Here is a 20,089-nt window from a genome sequence, read left to right as displayed (position 1 = left end):
CAGACAACCCTCCCCCCTTCACCGGCTCTTCGGGAGCCGAAGCCCGGCCCCCCAGCCGAGGAGGGATTGGGCCAAGCGAACGCACATCAAGGCGGAGAGGGAGGCCATTTGGCGGACCGGAACGTCAGTCACTCTCCGGAGGTAGAGATTGGAGAGGCTCGCCCGCCTGCCCGCCCAGGTAGAGTTGGTTTTCGCACAACTCCGGCTGTGCCTTAGAGCCTGAGAGAGCCGGGATGGCGAGGCGCGGGAGGGTTGGGGAACGCTGTCTCGACCTTTCCCCCGCTCCCCACAGCTTTGTAACTACAAAAGGACTACACGGAGTCACCCACCAAATACCATGTGAAAATAAGACATCGTTTTAAAATTGCGCCCCCAAGCATTTCTGTCACGAGCCTTCTTTCCATACATGTCACATCTTTATTTAACAAAATGTATACGCCGTGTAGCACAGTGGGGAGGAGAGCCTGGCTGGGAGTCCAGAGTGTGTGAGTTCCAATGCCGCTCATGTCTCCTGGGAGTCAAGGGCCAGCTAAAGATCACCCCACAGTGAGTGGCTCAGGGGTGACGTGCCCTGCCACCTGTGCAGCCGTGGGCAAGCTGCATAGTCCCAAGGAGCCCAGTTGCCCCCCAGCTGGCAGTTGCGGACAAGGAAGGGGCTGGCTTGTGCAGCTGTGGCAAGCTGAGCAGGCCCTAGCCAGCTGGGGAGGACTAGCCTCAAAGGGAGGCAATGGGAAACCCCCTCTGAATACCGCTTACCATGAACACCATATTCATAGGGTTGCCATAAGTCGGGATTGACTTGAAGGCAGTCCATTTCCTTTTATTTGTTTATTTAAAAACCATTGGCAACAGGATGCTGTCCCTCATCCCATCTGATGGTGTAGTGGTTAAGGTGTTGGACTACAACCTGGGAGACCAGGGTTCGAATCCCCACACAGCCATGAAGCTCACTGGGTGACCTTGGGCCAGTCACTGCCTCTCAGCCTCAGGCAATGGTAAACCCCCTCTGAATGCCGCTTACCATGAAAACCCTATTCATAGGGTCGCCATAAGTCGGGATTGACTTGAAGGCAGTCCATTTCCATTCCATACACCACTTGATTGTGAGAAACCTCTCAGCAGTTTACAGAAAACATTAAAAATTTCAATAAAACAGTTAAAAAACAAGAAATTCAGAAAGTTTTAACAATCAACTAAAAAGAGATTAAAACACAGCAGCATCCATGTGTCCAGATAGGCTTGCTTAAACACAAACAAGTTTTAAGCAGGCGCCGGAAAGAATCCAGCGAGGGCACCTGCCTGATGTCAATAGGCAAGGAGTTCCAGAGGGTCGGTGCTGCCACACTAAAATAACAATTTCATGTAAGTACAGAATGAGTATTACGCAGCACCTGTAACTGGACCAATTCCACATATGTGGAGATGATGTGAATCATTATTACAGTATTTAGATTTATTGCACGCCTTCACCCAAATGTCCCAGGGCAGGTCACAACAGTTTTAAAATACATCATTAAAAACAATCTAAAATCACATTACAAAAAATAATATGGGTCCTCATAGAATCATAGAATAGTAGAGTTGGAAGGGGCCTATAAGGCCATCAAGTCCAGCCCCCTTCTCAATGCAGGAATCCAAGTCAAAGCATTCCCGACAGATGGCTGTCCAGCTGCCTCTTGAAGGCCTCCAGTGTCGGACAGCCCACCACCTCCGCTCTAGGTAATTGGTTCCATTGTCATATGGCTCTAACAGGAAGTTTTTCTTTCCTGATGTCCAGTCGAAATCTGGCTTCCTGCAACTTGAGCCCATTATTCCTTGTCCTGAACTCTGGGACGATCGAAAAGAGATCCCGGCTCTCCTCTGCGTGACAACCTTTCATATACTTGAAGAGTGCTATCCTATCTCCCCTCAGTCTTCTCTTCTCCTGGCTAAACATGCCTGGAAATACACATCTCAGGCAGGCCGGGTGCCAGTGGGCAGCTAGGTCAAACAAGGGCCTGAGGGCCCCTGGGGCTCAGAAGAGCCGCTGCCTAAATCTGGGCTGGGGCTGAGAGGGTGGAGCTCTGCAATCCGTGCCAGCCTGGGGTAGGGGGTTGATGTGCATCCATTGCAGCCAGCCGGATTTGTGATTGGTCCACCTGCCCCACCTTCCACATTGCCACACACTGACATGAGGACGCAGGAGGCAGGACGGCCAGGCCTATTTAACCCCCTCATGCCTGGTAGTGTCCCTGATCTCAGGTGTCAAAGGCTAGGGTAAAGGGGTGTGTCTTCAGCAGACTACGAAAGCTGTACAATGAAGGGGCCAGGCGCACCTCTGCGGGGAGGAGTTGCCAGAGAGAATGCCCTCTCTCTGGCCACCACCACCACCCCGAGCTTCTGAGGGTGGCGGGACTACCAAAAGGGCTACTGTTATGGGGAGTTGCTTTGTGTATGAACTGCACATGGTTTTGTATGAATGTGTGTTTTTAAAATGTAACCTGCTTGGAACCTTTTTGTGTAAAAAGCAATTAACAAGTTTAATTAATTAATAAGAAAGGAGCCATTCTTGAGGTCTGCCCATCAGTTTATTTATTTACTTTGTTTATTAACATTTTTACACTGCTTCAGTGTAAAAAACCTCGAAGTGGTTCACAAAAGAGTTACAGAAGACTCTTCCTGTGGAGACATGTTAAAACTCTGTTCTGAGCATCTTCTGTTGCAAGACTTATTTCAGCTGGTGAGGTCTAGAATTTTATGAGGGTGCAATGTTAATATTGTAAGGGTGCTAACTATTTTCCTTTAATTGCTTGGTTTTATTTTATGTGTTTACATATTGGGCTCAATCCAGCCGAAGGCAAGCAGTTTTACGTGCCATCAGTTCTTAATCTTTCTCATCAAAATCCAAGTGACTTCACAGAGTCACATACAATGTCTGGATTGTGCCAATCGTTACCTACAGCAAAATTTTGGGACAGCAGGTAGACATCAAAGGAAACTGTCCAGTTGGTGCCCAGGTCTTGCTGGCTGAGGAGTGGGAAGAAGAACGGCATTTTCTCAGCTACAAAACACTGCCATATTTCAATGCTAGGAAATTCAAGACTCTGGACTCGTGCCAAGTTTTCAACATCTTACAACTTGCTTCATTTGTTAAATATTCCGTTGTTTTGCAAATTGTTGCTTTCACTTCCCGTTTCTTAACCAAGCTGTGTTATTTATTTATTATATATTAATTAATTAAATGAAAGAGCCTCTCCAAGCAGTGGTGGATGGTGCCCATTGGGACTAGTAAGGCAGAAAGCGGGGAGACTAGCAGGAGGTGAGCCAATGGCAGGGAGAGCCACCCCCTAACTGGTTGACAGTAAGGCCTGGGTGGGGGAAAGGTGAGATCGGTGGGGGCAGTGCAGCAGCAGAGAAACAGATTTGGGTTGTTTGCAAGCGTAAAGTTGATGGCATTGTCTCAAAGATTGCATTTATCTTAATTTCCCCTAATAAGAGCAATCGTAACTTAGACAGTGATAGGTAGGATGAAGGGATGCAAACACATCCCTCACCCCACTCACTCACCCACCCTACCTATTCCCCCATGGCTGGACCACAGTGACATCAGTGTGCCCAACATACACACACCAAGCACAAACATGTTCTTGGGAGCAGGAAGAGGACCTTGCCATTAAAGGCCACTGATGGCCCAGTAGTGACCAGAGTCATGCATGCAGAAGCCAAACGCCTCCTAGGAGGGCAGACTGAGTACTATTGGGGCTCGGATGGCTCCAGATAGACCAAGGTTCCCCAAGCTTTTTAGGCACGTGGGCACATTTGGATTTTTAAGTGTGTGCCGTGGATGTGTGTGCCCTCCAGATGTTGCTGGACTCCAGTTCCCAGCACCACAAGTCAGCATGGCCAATGGTCAGAGATTATGGGAGTTGCATTCCAACAACACCAGGAGATGCATGAGTGGCCCGTGCAAGGCAGAGCCTACCGTCTGAGTGTTCTGACAGCAACAATGATTTTGGGTGGAGAAACAGTGGGATTGGAAGCAGCCAAACGTCTCACTCCACAGAGCAACACCTTAGCCCAGGAGCAGCCCAGTGTGGGACTCTCCAAATGTGGCTGGACTCCAACACCCATAATTCCTGACCATTGTGCGTGCTCAGAGCCAATGGGGGTGGGGGTGGGGGGCCTCAAGCTCAAAGGGGGGCTCAAATTTAGACACTTGCTCATTTTGTAGGCATGTGATAAGTTTTGCGGCTTGTTTTTATGCTGATTTACACACTGTCTCAGCTGCAAATTAGCGCATTTGCACAGAAAAAAAGGCTAGTAAAGCATTTGGTTTTTTTGTTTTGTTTTTAAATAAAATTGTGTCTTGCTCTCTTTTTTTGGTGCCTTATTTTATTTTCACATGTTATTTTTTGTGTTTATTATATTATGGTTCCAGGGGAGGTCTCAAAAGCTGGAAGTGGCTCAGGCCTCTCTGGACCTCTGAGAAGGCCTGTCCATGTTGTTTAGGGTTGATGGGACTTGTGCTCCAACAACATCTGGAGGACACCCACATCGGCTGCCACTGCCCTAGCCTCACAGCAAGAGACAAAAGAGAGACCTATTGATGGGGCCTTCCTAGTCTCTTATGGCTCAACCCATCTGTCACACACCATCTTCTGCCCCTCAATCTGTGATCCCAGCCGTAGAACCAAGGACTTGAAAGAGCTATCCCTATGTGGACCTGTAGCCAAGGAGAAAATCAAGGGCATAGCATACTTGAAAGCTCTACCCCACTTACAGTGGCAATCCCACTGGTGTACAAAAGGCACAACACCATCCCAAGTTCCCACTCCTCCCATGCAGTTTTGTGCTCCGATGCTCTGCAGGAATTGAGGGCTAATCAAATCCCATCCCACCCAGCACAGGTGTTGAGTTCTGGATGAGACTGTTGATACTGGCAAGACTAGCCCCCTTGCCAGTGAATGCATAGGGTCAAGGGTTCCTGCTTTCTCCCTTCTATCCGTGACTATATAGAGTCCTTGTATATCAAACGTTAGTTCACCTAAGCTTACAGGCTATCGACAGCAGTTGTCAAATGCAGGTGGAAAATAGAGGAAACCCCACTCAAGAATTCTCGAGTCTTGGGAGGTACCAGAAATTTTTGTTTGGGAGTCAGACTGCAGACAGCAGAACAGTCTTTATAATATATGCTGTTTATTCATATCTTGCACAGTACAACTAACAAAATGCATTCTACGTGGCCTTAGCCATCATTTCAGAAACAGAAAACAAAAAAATGGAAATATAAATATCAGCATAAAAAAATGGCTGGATATTCATTTAACATCACAGTAGAAGACTCTGAAGATAGATCTTAGTTAAAACAAGTAACAATAGGTGAAGGACTGAGTTAAACTCTAAATCATATCACAGAGCCAAAGTACAAAGGACAGAGGAATGCATGTCATGATATATCACCCATCATATATTATGGATGGAATAGATGAATGGTTCTCTCCTATTTTCTTCGAACCCCCCCCCCACTCTAGCAGAGCTGAGGGGCCCTGAATCCTATCAAACCTGGCTTTTTATACATTTTCTTGTCTAAGGGAAGGCATGTTCCCATGGTCTTATCTGCTTTTTGTTACTTCTCATCAGGGTCTCGTCAGATGCTCCAGATGAGTCTTTCTTCTCAACTTGTCAGCTTAACCTTACCATATAAGGATTTCCTCTTACTTCATATTAACTGTTTACATGACACACTGGCTGTCTGCCCAGACATGTTATCCTGTACCGTACTCAACTTCATGAGAAAGTAATGCTTTGTCTATTCCAGTTGTTTCTCAGGAAAATTACAGCTGTAGTCAGGAGATGGAGGAAAAAAGGGGGACAGTTTCTGTTGTTTTACTGTTTGGCTCTTATGCATAAAGCAGACTTTATAAACTATTTCAATAAATCTTATGCATCTTCTAAGCAGCTCCAAGCATATGTAAATGATTTCAGCACATTATATGCATGTGTTAAGCTATTATCAGTGCATTCCCATTACATTGTGCTGTTAGCTCATTTTCTACAAGAAAATATTTAGAGGAACCTACATTAAAATAAGTTTCAAATGCAAAGCAAAAAGAATCCCACAAGCTGTCATAGGCAGGTCTGGGTTGGGTGATTCAAATCATCTCTTTGATAGATACAAAACCTCAAATGCAAATGTTATTTCCAGCTCAAGTGCAACTGGCTTCCTTCCTGCCTAACAGTCAATTGGTGCAAAGCGATTTTTACAATTTTGAACAAACACACACACATAGTTTTCTCTCCTGTGATATAAAACTATTGTAACAAATATTTATATATTAAAAACTTTATAAAAATTCCTGAAAGATCTCCAAATAATTGTAACCAGCTCTGTGTTATTTCAGAAAGCAAACAGAGAAAGAAAGGACCAGTGCTCCTGAACTCTGCAGCAACATGCTCCCTGCCTGCTATCTCCCACCCCCTGTAGCACCCCAATCCACAGCCTGAAGACATAGGAGCATGACATGGGAAGCTGCCTTATACCAAGTAAGAGACCACTGGTCCATCTAGCTCAGTATTGACTGGGAGCAGATCTCCAGCATCTCATGCAGGGTCTATTCCCAGCCCTACCTGGAGACACCGGGAATTTTATCTATTTATTTATTTATTATTTGATTTATATCCCGCCTTTCCTCCCAGCAGGAGCCCAGGGCAGCAAACGGAAATGCTAAAAGCACTTTAAAACATCATAAAAACAGACCTTAAATACATTAAAACAAAACAACATTAAAAACATTTTTTAAAAAAGCTTTAAAAACATATTTTAAAAAGGATTAAAATATTCAAAAAAACACATATTAACAAGCAATTCTAACACAGATGCAAACTGGGATAAGGTCTCAACTTAAAAAGGCTTGTTGAAAGAGGAAAGTCTTCAGAAGGTGCTGGAAAGATAGCAGAGATGGTGCCTGCCTAATATTTAAGGGAAGGGAATTCCACAGGGTAGGTGCTGTCACGCTAAAGGTCCGTTTCCTATGTTGTGCGGAACGGACCTCCTGATAAGATGGTATCTGCAGGAGGCCCTCACCTGCAGAGCGCAGTGATCGACTGGGTATGTAAGGGATAAGACAGTCTTTCAGGTATCCTGGTCCTGAGCTGTATAGGGCTTTGTACACCAAAACTAAAACCTTGAACTTGGCCCAGTAGCAAATGGGCAGCCAGTGCAATTATTTCAGCAGCGGGTGACATGTTCGCGATACCCTGCCTCAGTGAGCAGTCTTGCTGCTGCATTTTGAACCAGCTTCAGCTTCCGGACCAACCTCAAGAGCAGCCCCACATAGAGTACATTACAGTAATCCAGCCTGGAGGTTACTAGTGTGTGGACAACAGTGGTCGGGCTATTGAACTTGGGACCTTCTGAATGCAAAGCAGATGTACTACCACCTAGCTACGGCCTTTCCCCAACTTAACAGTTGTGCTGTGTAGGGTTTCAGCGAAACACAGTGTGTGCTGTGTGGAGGCAGCTTGTTCTACTCCATGCATCCAGGCCGTGATCCTGAAAGGCCAAAGTGCTCACATGAGTGTTTGGCCAGCAGTTGCAATGGTTGAAGTGGAGTGTTTTACTTTTGCCAGGAAGAAGCTTACCTGTGTGGAGGGACAAGGGCCTACAAGGGCCAGCACCAGATTTTGGGAGGCCCTTGGCACAATCCCAACTATGGGCCCCACAATCCCTTCGCCCACTGGGAGCTCATAGCAGCCGTCACATGCCTTCTCTGCCTGCCAGTGAAAAGTACCTGGGGGCCCGGTGAGGAGGATGGTGAATGGCAGTGCAGCTAAGTCCAACTGGTGAGGGGCCCTTTCAAGCCCCTGGGGCCCTCGGCCAGTGCCCAACTTGACCAACTGTTGGCGCCAGGCCTCGTGCTTATGTTTTGTGGGAGGCAATGCTCCCCGTTGTTCGGGGAACAGAGTGTTAAAGCAATGCAGTTGAAACAAGACACAGAATTCACAAGTTTTTTGTAGAGCAGGAGAGAGATATTGGCGGTAGGTGCGGCAGTTACACTTTGTAGCATGGGTGTCCCCTCCCTTTGCTTATCTATGTAGGGTGCTTTGTCCACTCCTGGCACCCCCTCCCCAGTTGCTGCAAAGGAATGGAGGTCACTGTTGGTGTGTCTGGAGAGCCAAGACAAGGCACCTGTTAAGATTCTAGGCAGAGAAGAGTTTAGCAGAGTGCTCAGGTTCCTTGTGTGTGTTCTGGAGACAAGCTACTTGGTGCAAAGTGCCTAGTAAGCCCCATATCAGCCCTTTCAGCAGCTGATGAATCCACAGGCGCACCCTCCCAGTTGCTGAGAGGAATGAGCTGCCTAGTCAGCAGCTGCTTTGGGAATATAAGAACTCCGCATAAAAGCAGCAGGAGGGAAAGGCTGCAATGAAGAGGAACAAGTGGCCACAGCTGATTCTCCTGGTGCCTCCCAGCCTCAGTGCCCAGCAGCTGTCATAAGAACACAAGGAGAGCCTGGCAGCTGGGCCAGGCCAAAGGGGGCCCATCTAGTCCAGTATTCAGCTTTCACGGTGGCCGGCCAGGTGCCCGAATGGGAAGCCTGCAAATGGGGCCCGAGTTCAAGAGCAGCTCTTTCCCCTTGCGATTCCCAGCAACTGGTGTCCAGAGACATTCTGCCATTGATAACCTCCATGACTTTGTCTAATCCTCTTTTAAACTCCACACACTCCGACATAATCTAGGTATCAAGGAAATATCTGGCAAGGAGCTCCGCCCCAGTGCCATCAGTCTAGGGCTGGCCCCTGAAATAAAGGTTAGAGATCAAATCGAACCCCCCTTCGCTCTCTCTGTTTGTGTGTGTGTTTTAAAGACCTTGGGGGGTGGGGAATGGGGCCTGCATGCAGAACACTGTCTGGTGATGTATTGTTACCCATGTGCCGAGAAATTTAGCTAGCTTTGTTGTCTTTCAACCAGTTCAGTTTTAGTGTTAACTAATGATAAGCGGCCTTGAGTGAAAAGTATAAATATGAATGGGAAATACATCACCCTGTTGCACGTTATGGCACTAGCACCTTCCCCCCCCCCAGTCTCTTTCTTTTCAAATAAATCCCTTTTTCAATCTGCTGAGTCACTCTAGGAAGCAAAAGGTGACATTGCATTTTGTCATCTGCCTGCATATCATCTTTCACCTCACCTTTTCTGGGTCAGCTGCCCATCCCCAGAATCTAACCTCTGCCACATCACATCTCTTAAGTGTTTTGCTGACGACTGGACCCAGCCAGGGACCCATGACTTATTTATTGGCTTGGCAGTGCATCTTGGGAGGCAAACTGTCAATCACAGCAAGGCCACGGCGACGTCTCTATGCCAGGAAATGCAGAGGCTGGAGCAAATGCCACAACAGGGTCAGATCCGGCCACAAGTGGCAGCCTGAGCCATGCTGAGAGTGCACAACTGTCTTTTGCTGTTGGTACTTGCAGGAAGCTGGTAGAAGAGGAGAGTCTGGATCTGAATGCCCTTGAAACAGCAGGAACAATGTATGGTGCAGGCTGCACCAGCCACACTGGTTCGACTACCCTTCCTCCTGTCTGTAGTGATGGTGGTGAAATGCACGTGACTGTGTAGATCCATAGCAAACAGTAGGTCCAGAGTGAGCTTCCTGGAGGTATCTGGTTGGCTGCTGTGGGAAAACTGGATGCTGAAATAGCTAGGCTAGTTAACTAAAGGTGAAAAATCTGGGGAAATTTGGTCGTGACCCCGCAGTACTAGTGTCTAGAGCAGGGATGAGGAACCTCAATCCCAGGGGCCAACTGTGGCCCTCCAGGCCTCTCTGCCTGGCCCTTGGAACTCTCCCCAGGCCACACCGCTCACTGGCCCTGCTTAGCCCCCTGTGTGTTTCTGCCTGGCTGGAAATGTGTCCTTGAGCTCTGATAATAATAATGCCCCTTGCTTGGCTGGATGGAGGGCACAGAGGGGTGAGGGAGGGTATATAGAAGGCAAAGGTATAGCACTCTTCGAGTACATGAAAGGTTGTCACATAGAGGAGGGCCGGGATCCCTTCTCGATCGTCCCAGAATGCAGGACACGGAACAATGGGCTCAAGTTGCAGGAAGCCAGATTTCGACTGGACATCAGGAAAAACATCCTAACTGTTAGAGCCATATGACAATGGAACCAATTACTTAGAGAGGTAGTGGGCTCTCTGACACTGGAGGCCTTCAAGAGGCAGCTGGACAGCCATCTGTCGGGAATGCTTTGATTTGGATTCCTGCATTGAGCAGGAGGTTGGACTTGATGGCCTTATAGGCCCCTTCCAACTCTACTATGACTCTATGATTCTAAGGTAAAATGTATAGCCATTTCTCTGCCTGCTTTTGCCTATGCCCCCCCCACTAGCAGGAGGAGAGGGGGTGTGGTGTTGAGAGGGTTTCTCTCTCTCTCACACACACACAGAGAGAGAGAGAGAGAGAGAGAGAGAGAGAGAGAGGGAGAGAGACTATCTCCCAAAATACTTCTTTTGTTTTGCTCTCCGGGCTACCTTGCCTCTTCACTCTTGTGTGGAAGTTGTGGGGGGGGGAATAGAGCAGGAATAGAGATGAGTCACCTTCTGCAAGTATCCCCTTCTTTGTCCATTTATGTATAGTTTCCATGGTCTAGTTACCTGTAGTTTCCTCTGGCAGAAAATGTGCCTGGCAAGTTTGCCCCTGACAGTGACTCTTAAGGAACATTTGCAGTCATTCTGGCCCCATGGCATTAGCCCTCCCCTGCCCAGTCCTCCCACCTGCATCACACCAATATTCCAGCAGGCAAGATCACAGTTGGGCCCACTTGTGGATGTGGTATTCTCATATTATCGTTATCCGTTAGCCTTTGCATAGTGTTGGTGCATGTTTTCTCAGGGCAAGCCAACCAACACCTGCTGTGAAATATCAACACAGGAAGGAAGTGATTCTGAGAGGAGCTTGTACATCAAGTGGAGGTGAGAAGGGGGTGCATGAGAGTTGCTTGATTCCTGCCTTCTCTGAAAGGCATGGAGAAAGAAACCAACAAGAAGAAAAAGAACAAAAGAGTTGATATTTAGTGTGGTGCCTAGGGTTGCCAGGATCAGGGCCTGAGACTGATCCTGTATCTTTAGGAGAAGAGAACGTCAGCCAAGTGCAGGTGTTCTTGCAACACTGTAATGGGAAAAACCACAAGGTGGAATTCTCCCTTCTCCCTGCACAACTTTTAAAGATACAGAAGACCTCTTGGAGGCCAAGAGCACGTTTGGATTGCCATGGGTGTTACCCCCTCTGGTAAGTTCCCTCCCCCCTTCCCAGGATCAAGAAGGAGAAAGAGAGAAAGCGGGCACACACATGCAAACACGCACACCCATTTTGCCTTCCCGAGGGAACTCGATAAAAGTTGGATCCAGTAGAATTAATCTGAGCCTCGAAAGGCACATAGAGCTGAAAAAGAAAGTGGGAAAGAGCATCCCTTTTCCAACTTCCTCCTTCAGTCCTGTGTATTTTTCAGGGGATAAAAAGGTAGCCACCCTCACCACCTCATGATCAAGGGGAGGGCAGTGGGGGGGAGGGAGTTAAAGGGGTTCATGGGCACCAGGGGAAGACCTCAAGGATACCACTGTGTCCACAGGCACCATGTTGGCAATCCGTGACATGTAGGGTTGTGTGTTATTTACCAGGGGCGTCACTACCGGGGTGCGGAGGGTGCGGCCCGCACCTGGGTGTCACCGTGAGGGGGGTGACACCCAGAGCCGCCCCGTGCCGTTGCCTGGCAAGACTGCTCCAACTCCTCCTCGGAGGCAGGCGGGCGGGCGAGACTGGGAGCAGCGTCAGCAGGGCGAGGGAGGCACGCCGGCGTTCCCAGGCCTTCTGCAGCTGGGTGCCCCACCAGCGCGCACCTTCCCAGGGGCATGGACGGGGTGGCTGACAAGCCCAGCCATGTCGTCCATGCCCCTGGGAGGGCGCGCACCGGAGGTCTGCACCCCCCCCCGCACTCCCACTAGTGATGCCGCTGTTACTTACTTCATCATATGAATCATCTCTCTACCTGTAGATGTCTGGGGTGATGTAAGTGAAAAGTAACTTCACAATAAATTAGAAATGTTCCTAATCCCCAGATGTGCTGGGGTGGGTGAGGGAGGAGTGTTAGAATGGGGTTGAGGTGCCTCTCTACCGCTAGGGGGTCAGGGGGAGGGGGCACATCTGTCCCACCTGCTGCTGTTATACCTGCCAGGCATTTGGGGGACGATCAGAGGAATCAAAGCCCTTTGTTTCCCTGAGAGGCCACTGCATTTGGCCCCTCAGCTTATTTTTTTATTGAGCGTTCATCCTGATTTTCTTGCACAAAGCTTACATGGAGATTAGACTATGCTTGTGAGCAGACTACTCACCTACAGCAAAGTGTTTCCATTGGCCACACCAGGAGGGGCAACCGGTTGATCTGCCAATCAGTTGTGAAATCTCTTTGAAGCTGAATTTTTTGAAAAAATGTCCTCGAGCTGATCTGACCAGGTTTTACACTAAAAAGGGGGCAGGGTTTGACCAGGGTCATGTGCCCTCATTTTCAGAAAAGAGAGGTGGACACGCAATGGAACCGGCAGACCAGTGAGTATGCCTCTACAGTTAGCCTGGTCTTTATTGGGCATTCATTCTGATTTGGAGCAAGTCAACTCCACACCATACATTTAAAGCACATCCAGTGCACATTTAAAGCACATGACCTCTTTTTGGCAATGTCTTTCCTCTTTTTTGGTGCATCTGTGGCCACCCTAACACCAGCTTTGTAGATGGCGATCACATCATCAGGCAGCTGAGAAGCAAGGCCAGTGCACTGCGCTTCTCTCAAAGTTGACGGGCACTTTGGGCCAGTGCTCTGCAGTGTCCTTTGCTGGTTTCTGCTGACTCTTCTCCTTCTAATCTGAGAAGGCGCATTCGTAATGTACCCAGGTATGCCATTAAAGAGAGATCTCCTACTTCCTAAGTACAATCGATGGCTCGTGCAAATAACTCTTCTGCGTCGGATGGGAAGCAGAAACTCTCTTAAAGCCCATCAGGATGCTTTCTCCAGTTATTACAGAGCTCACCACAATGTGCTAACCACTGCAATCCGGGGAAGAGCCATAACTCAGTGGTAGAGCATCTGACTTGCATGTAGAAGATCCCAGGTTCAATCCTCATCATCTCCAGGTGGGTTAGGAGAGACCCGCTTGTTTGAAATCCTGCAGAGCTGCTGCCAGCTACTGACCTAGATGGGCCCAATGGCCTGACTCAGAATGAGGCATCTTCCTATCTGATTGCTGGTATAGTGAAGCTGCAAAGAAATTAGCTGCAAATCACAAAGTCCCTAGTTCAAATCTCGGCTTTGCAATAAACACAGCCAGTTGTCTTAGGCAAGGCACTCTGTCTTGTCCTCAGTCCCCTCCCCCTCATCTGCAATATGAGGAATGATATTAACTTATTTTACAGGGTTGTTGCTGTGAGGATTATAACTAGATAATGCATGCAACTTTCTACCGCCATACTACCCTGAACATGCCAGTTCTTGTCTGATCTCGGCTGCTAAGCAGGGTCAGGCCTGGTTAGTACTTGGATGGGAGACTTCCTGGGAATACTGGGCACTGTAGGCTTAGAGGAATGGTAAACCACCTCTGAATACCTTTTACCACGACAACCCTATGAATAAATGCAAAAAAAGATTCATAGGGTCGCCATAAGTCATAATCGATGTGAAGGCATATAACAACAAGAACAATGCATGCAACTTTAGTGCAGGGGTGCAGCCCTCCAGGCCTTTTATCTGGCCCTACAACATTTCCCAGACCACAACCCCTCCATCTCCAGCCGTGCCCCCCTCCCCAGGCCCCCCCTCCACTGCCCCTGCTTTGCACACTTCCCAAGGGTTTTTGCCCGGCTGGAAATGTCTCCTTGAATACTGATAATGCAGCTTGCTTGCAGGGATGGAGGGCAGAGGTGTGTGGGCGCACGTGTGCATGTATGTGTGTAGATGTCAGCCTACTGTATAAAGCTGAAACTCATATTTGTTGCTCCACCGACTTTTGCCTCTGCCCCCACCCATCTATATTTTATTTATTTATTTATTCAATTTATATCCCACCCTTCCTCCCAGCAGGAGCCTAGGGCTGCAAACAAATGATAAACTGCTAAAAACCTCTTTAAAACGTCTAAAAAAAAAATCTTTAAAACAGTTCCAGCGCAGATTCAGAATGGGGTAAGATCTCTGCTTAAAAGGCTTGTTGAAAGAGGAAGGTCTATACTGTCTTATCTTAGTGGAGAAGTGGCCCCCAGGAAGGGAATGTGCTCCTCAGGCTTAAAAAAAAAGTTGCTTTAGTGCACTGAGCACTTGAAAGCAAATGTTAAGTATTATTTTTAAATGGGCGATAAGGAAACATGTACTCAGAGTTTTGAACTTTGAAAAGAAAAGGAGTGGACAGGATAGGCTGGTTTCAGGGAAATTGAAGGTAATGATTGTCTTCTCCTAAGCACATTTTCTGTCTTCTGTTCCTGGAAAAACCCATGAGATTTGCTTCCCAAGCAGTGACTGATATGGCTGATTTAACTGCAGGGGGAGTTGAGGATGGATGTGTGATCCTTGACCTCCATTTGATTCCTCTCTCTGGATAAGAATGACTTCTGATTAGCAGATGCTGATAAGGCGATGGTGGGTGTCAGACCACACTGCATCTGGCACACTGTTTGGCCCTCCCTCCGTCCCTCCCACCTTCCCTCCTCTGAGCCTCAAGAAATGTACTTAAAAGGTGATGAGAAAGAGATGAGGAAAGGAAATGAGGATGTGGGTTTTGCAAATGAGGCTGCCTTGGTCTCAGAGAGCATTGCTTAAGGGAGGAGCATTGTTGTTGTTATGTGCCTTCAAGTCGATTACGACTTATGGCGACCCTATGAATCAATGACCTCCAAGAGCATCTGTCATGAACCACCCTGTTCAGATCTTGTAAGTTCAGGTCTGTAGCTTCCTTTATGGAATCAACCCACCTCTTGTTTGGCCTTCCTCTTTTTCTACTCCCTGCTGTTTTTCCCAGCATTATTGTCTTTTCTAGTGAATCATGTCTTCTCAGTATGTGGCCAAAGTATGATAACCTCAGTTTCATCATTTTAGCTTCTAGTGGCAGTTCTGGTTTAATTTGTTCTAACACCCAATGATTTGTCTTTTTCGCAGTCCACGGTATGCACAAAGCTCTCCTCCAGCACCACATGAGTTGATTTTTCTCTTATCCGCTTTTTTCACTGTCCAACTTTCACATCCATACGTAGAGATTGGGAATGCCATGGTCTGAATGATCCTGACTTTAGTGTTCAGTGATACATCTTTGCATTTGAGGACCTTGTCTAGTGCTCTCACAGCTGCCCTCCCCAGTCCTAGCCTCCTTCATTAGCAGCTCAAAAAAGGAGTGGCAAAAAAAGCAAGGTCGATGACACTTTGAAACAACACACACACACATTTCCAACCAGGAGGGTTTTGCTAGTTGCCAAAAAAAAAATTATGGGAAGGAGCTGGGCTTTGCCCATTATAATTGCCATTAGCTAATGATAACTGCCAGAGGAAGAGGTATAATTATAATAAGAACATCTATTACCCACTGTTGCTGAGAACCAGTCCTTGGCATCTCCAGGCAAGGCTGGGAGAGACTCCTGCTTGAAACCTTGGAGAGCCGCTGCCAGCCAGTGTAGACAAGACTGAACTAGATGGACCAAAGTCAGTGATTCAGTGTAAGGCAGTTTCCTTCATCCCTTCCAGATGTCCTGCACTTCAGCTCTCGTCAGTCCCAACCAACATGACTCAGCTGAAGGCGGCTTTATATGTTATGTTTCCTAGCTTTATATATAGTGCAGGTGTGGGAACCTTTGGCCCTCCAGATGATGCTGAACTCTGGCTCCCATCATCCCTGGCCATTGGCCATGCTTGCTGTGACTGATGGGAGTTGTAGTCCAGCACCATCTGGTTCCCCATACCTGCATTACAGCTTTGGAAGGTCTGCTCCAAATATGACATCAGGCATGTGTTGGGTGGGTGTGGCTCAGGGAAAATGGCCTTGGACAAATTAGGGCCCTACCAAGCCTAAGTTGGCCTGTGTGCTGGTGATACTCCGTGCCTGGGTAAGATCTTCCCCCTTTTTTTTTTCACCAACTGGGTGCCCTTCAGATATTCTGGGCTATAACTCCCATCAGCCCCAGCACCACATGGCTGTGCTGAGTAGGGTTGATGGGAACTGTAGTCCAAAACACCTGGAGGGCTTTCACAGTTACCCTCTTGTCCAAATTTCACTGCTGCCTCTGCTCATACTTTGAAGGTGGAAAGCACCAATAGTGTTCCGCAGATTGTAATATTTCATATCTGAAAGACACTAAAGGTGACTTTATGACTGATTAATAAAAATAGAAGGGAAAGATTTTACATAATTGGCAACATCACCATGTCTTCCTGCCGTCCAGTATTGCACAATCTTCACGAAGCCTTGGATTTTTGTAAACCTCGAACACAGCTGGCACAATGGGGAGGAGAGCCTGGCAGGGAGTCCAGAGTCTGTGAATTCAAATCGCCGCTCATGTCTCCTGGGTGTCAAGGGCCAGCTAAAGATCAACCCACAGTGAGTGGCTCAGGGGTTACGAGCCCTGCCACCTGTGCAGCCGTGGGCAAGTGGCATAGTCCCAAGGGGCCCAGTTGCCCCCCAGCTGGCAGTTGCGGGCAAGGAAGGGGCTGGCTTGTGCAGCTGTGGCAAGAGTTGCAGGCAATGAAGGGGCTGGCTTGTACAGCTGTGGCAAGCTGAGCAGGCCCTGACCAGCTGGGGAGGACTAGCCGCAGAGGGAGGCAACGGGAAAACCCCTCTGAATACTGCTTACCATGAAAACCCTATTCGTAGGGTAGCCATAAGTCGGGATCAACTTGAAGGCAGTTCATGTTCATTTTCGGCAGAGTGAAACCAGAAAACAGTTTCATTGCTTTATCTCTTGCCTATGATGCTTATTCTGGGACTGCCCCATTTTCTGCAAGATTCATAACCAAACAACGGTCAGTGGGCATTCTTCTTTCCTCGCCCAGTACTTCCCTGGCAGGAGAAGGAAGATGGTTGAGTCATATTAGCCAACAGGGAAGTCTCCAATGCACAGAGAGAACTAAATCAGGAAGCGGGGAAAGGGGGGAGCATTAAACATCCCAATTTTATTGATTCTCTCAAGAAGCATTTTCTATATCCAATGGACATTTATGCCCAGTAGTCTTTCTGAACATTACAGAACCCACACAGGGGAGAAACCGTGTAAATGCGTGATATGTGGAAAGGGCTTTAGTAACAATAGTAAACTGACATTACATCACAGGACACACACTGGGGAGAAGCCTTTTAAATGCATGGAGTGTGGAAAGAGCTTCAGTCGGAAAACTCACCTTTCGTTACATGAAAGAATCCACACACAGGAGAAACCATTTAAATGCATGGAGTGCGGAAAGAGCTTCAGTGTGAGCAGTAATCTTAATTCACATTACAGAATACACACAGGGGAGAAACCATATAAATGCACACAATGTGGGAAGAGCTTCAGTCAGAGCAGTTACGTCACTCTACATGAAAAAATACACACAAAGGAGAAACCATTTAAATGCATGGAGTGTGGAAAGAGTTTCAGTCGGAGCAGTAATCTTTGTTTACATCAGAGAACACATTTAGGGGAGAAACCATATGGATGCAGGGAGTGTGGAAAGAGCTTTAGTCAGAGTATTCACCTCATATTACATCACAGAAAGCACATGGGAGACATCATTTAAGTGCATGGAGTGTGGAAAGAGCTTCGGTGTGAGCAGTAATCTTAATTCACGTTACAGAATACATATGGGAGAAACCATATAAATGCACACGATGTGGGAAGAGCTTCAGTCAGAGCAGTTACGTTATTTTACCTGAAAAAATACATCACAGAACACACACTGGGGAGAAACCATATAAGTGCATGGAGTGTGGAAAGAGCTTCAGTGTGAGCAGTAACCTTAATTCACATTACAGAATACACACAGGGAAGAAACCATATAAATGCAGGGAGTGTGGTAAGACCTTCAATCAGAGTACTCTACATGAAAGAATCCACACAAGGGAGAAACCATTTAAATGCATAGAGTGTGGAAAGAGTTTCTGTCAGAGCAGTAATCTTACTTTACATCAGAGAACAGATACAGGGGAGAAACCATATGGATGCAGGGAATGTGGAAAGAGCTTTAGTCAGAGTGTTCACCTCATATTACATCACAGAAAGCACATGGGAGACATCATTTACATGCAGGGAGTGCAGAAAGAGCTTTGGAGTGAGTATATTCTCTGCCTGCGTTCCATCTTCTGAATCAGGAGATGCTGTGAAGGTAATGGACAGATGTCTGGAGGCAGTGATGGGCTGGATGGAGGCCAACAAACTGAGGATGAATTCTAAGACAGAAATGCTGTGGGTAGGAGGTTCCCTGTACCTTTTTTTATGTTCACCGCCCAGAGAGCTGCTTGCTAGTCGGGCGGTACATAAGCTCAATAAATAATAATAATAATAAGTGCATGCTTTAATTCATGATATTGCCAGGCAACTGCATTGAGAGGATCAAAGGAAGTCACAGGGACATGGAAGCTCTATGGAGGAGACTGCCTTTTACGGAGTCAGACCACTGGCCCATCTCACTCATTAAAGTCAACGCTGACTAGTAGTGTCTTTCCAAGCAGGATTTCCCCCCAACCATACCAGGAGATGCCAGGGATTGAACCTGGGACCTCCTGTATACAGTGCATATGCTTGAGGGCAGCCACCCTCAACTGGAGGCGCCTCTGGATGTTTTGGTGGCAAAGTCTGGGTTTTAGTGACTGAGAAGTGTATCTGCACCCATCTTTTAAAATATAAACACCGGCAGTTACTTTGTTCTGTCGCTGCTTCTGTCTCTAGTGCCTTGCCCACCTGTCAGAGTTGCCCCATGGGAATGGGTGGGGAGGTAAGGATCCAGCCCTTGGCCAGATCCAGGTCTCCATCCCTTGCAATCTAGCAGGCAGTCTATAAATAGCTTTCAAACAAGTGATTATTCAGTAATAGACGCCTTAGGTTGGGTGATATAAGTGCAATCCTATGTATGTTTACTTGGAAGTTTTGATCTGGGACCTAGTCAGTGCGCAGAATCCAGTGTTGCCTACGTGGACTTCTGCTTCTGCAGCAGAACTTGACTTTCTTCTCCCCTAAAGCCCCAGAGCAGAGAAAAGCCACAGGCCTGTAGCGCAGCGGCAGAGCATCTGCTTTGCTCGCAGAAAGTCCCAAGTTCAGTCCCTGGCACCTCCAGGTAGGGTTGGAAGAGACCCCTGCCTGAAATCCTGGTGAGCTGCTGCCAGTCAGTGTTGACAGTGCTGAGCTAGATGGACTAATGGTCTGACTCAGTATAAGGCAGCTTCTTCCTGTGTTCCAATGTTGAGGCTGTGCATGCAGGGGAGTGCAGAAGAGGAAAGTGAAGCTCCTTTGCACGAGTGGAAGCCTGTTCCACTCGCACGTGGACAACATCGGATGCAGCCCTGTGCATTTAGGACTGCAGCCTTTGTCAAGCTTGAAGTCTTATTTTTAGCCTCTGCTAGGGGCCACATTAGGAAGACGCTATGAGCTGGGAAACAAAAGCTGGAACTCAGTTATTTTAGTTCCATATTTTAGTTCCATATTTTGGATCTACTTCCTTGTTTCCGATCCTTGAGGTTTTTTGTTTTATTTTGCTTTAATGTTTTCAGATGCATCTCTGCAGTCATAGGGCTAAAAGAGAGAAGGGGAAGAGAGAGCGAGCACACACTATAAATATTTGTTGAGAACCAGAATATTGACTTAGATGGGCCTTTTATTTTATTTTATTTATTTATTTATTTATTTATTATACTTGTATACCGCCCCATAGCCGAAGCTCTCTGGGCGGTTTACAGTAACTAAAAACAAATACAATTTAAAATACATCTTTTAAAAAACAATTTAAAACACAAATTAAAAATTTAAAACAATATAAAACACATGCTAAAATGCCTGGGAGAAGAAGAAAGTCTTGACCTGGCACCGAAAAGATAACAGTGTTGGTGCCAGGCGCACC

General features: G+C 47.3%; 1 pseudogene; it reads left to right on the top strand.

The window, feature by feature from the left end:
* Positions 1-13,485: 13,485 nt before the first annotated feature.
* LOC133371584 (5S ribosomal RNA) lies at positions 13,486-13,604 on the top strand (annotated as a pseudogene).
* The last annotated feature ends 6,485 nt before the right edge of the window (positions 13,605-20,089 follow it).

The sequence above is a fragment of the Rhineura floridana genome, chromosome 16 (genome assembly GCF_030035675.1).
Source record: "Rhineura floridana isolate rRhiFlo1 chromosome 16, rRhiFlo1.hap2, whole genome shotgun sequence".
Taxonomy (NCBI): Eukaryota; Metazoa; Chordata; class Lepidosauria; order Squamata; family Rhineuridae; genus Rhineura; species Rhineura floridana.
The sequence above is the reverse complement of the archived record's forward strand: the minus strand, read 5'-3'. Positions and strand labels throughout refer to the sequence as shown.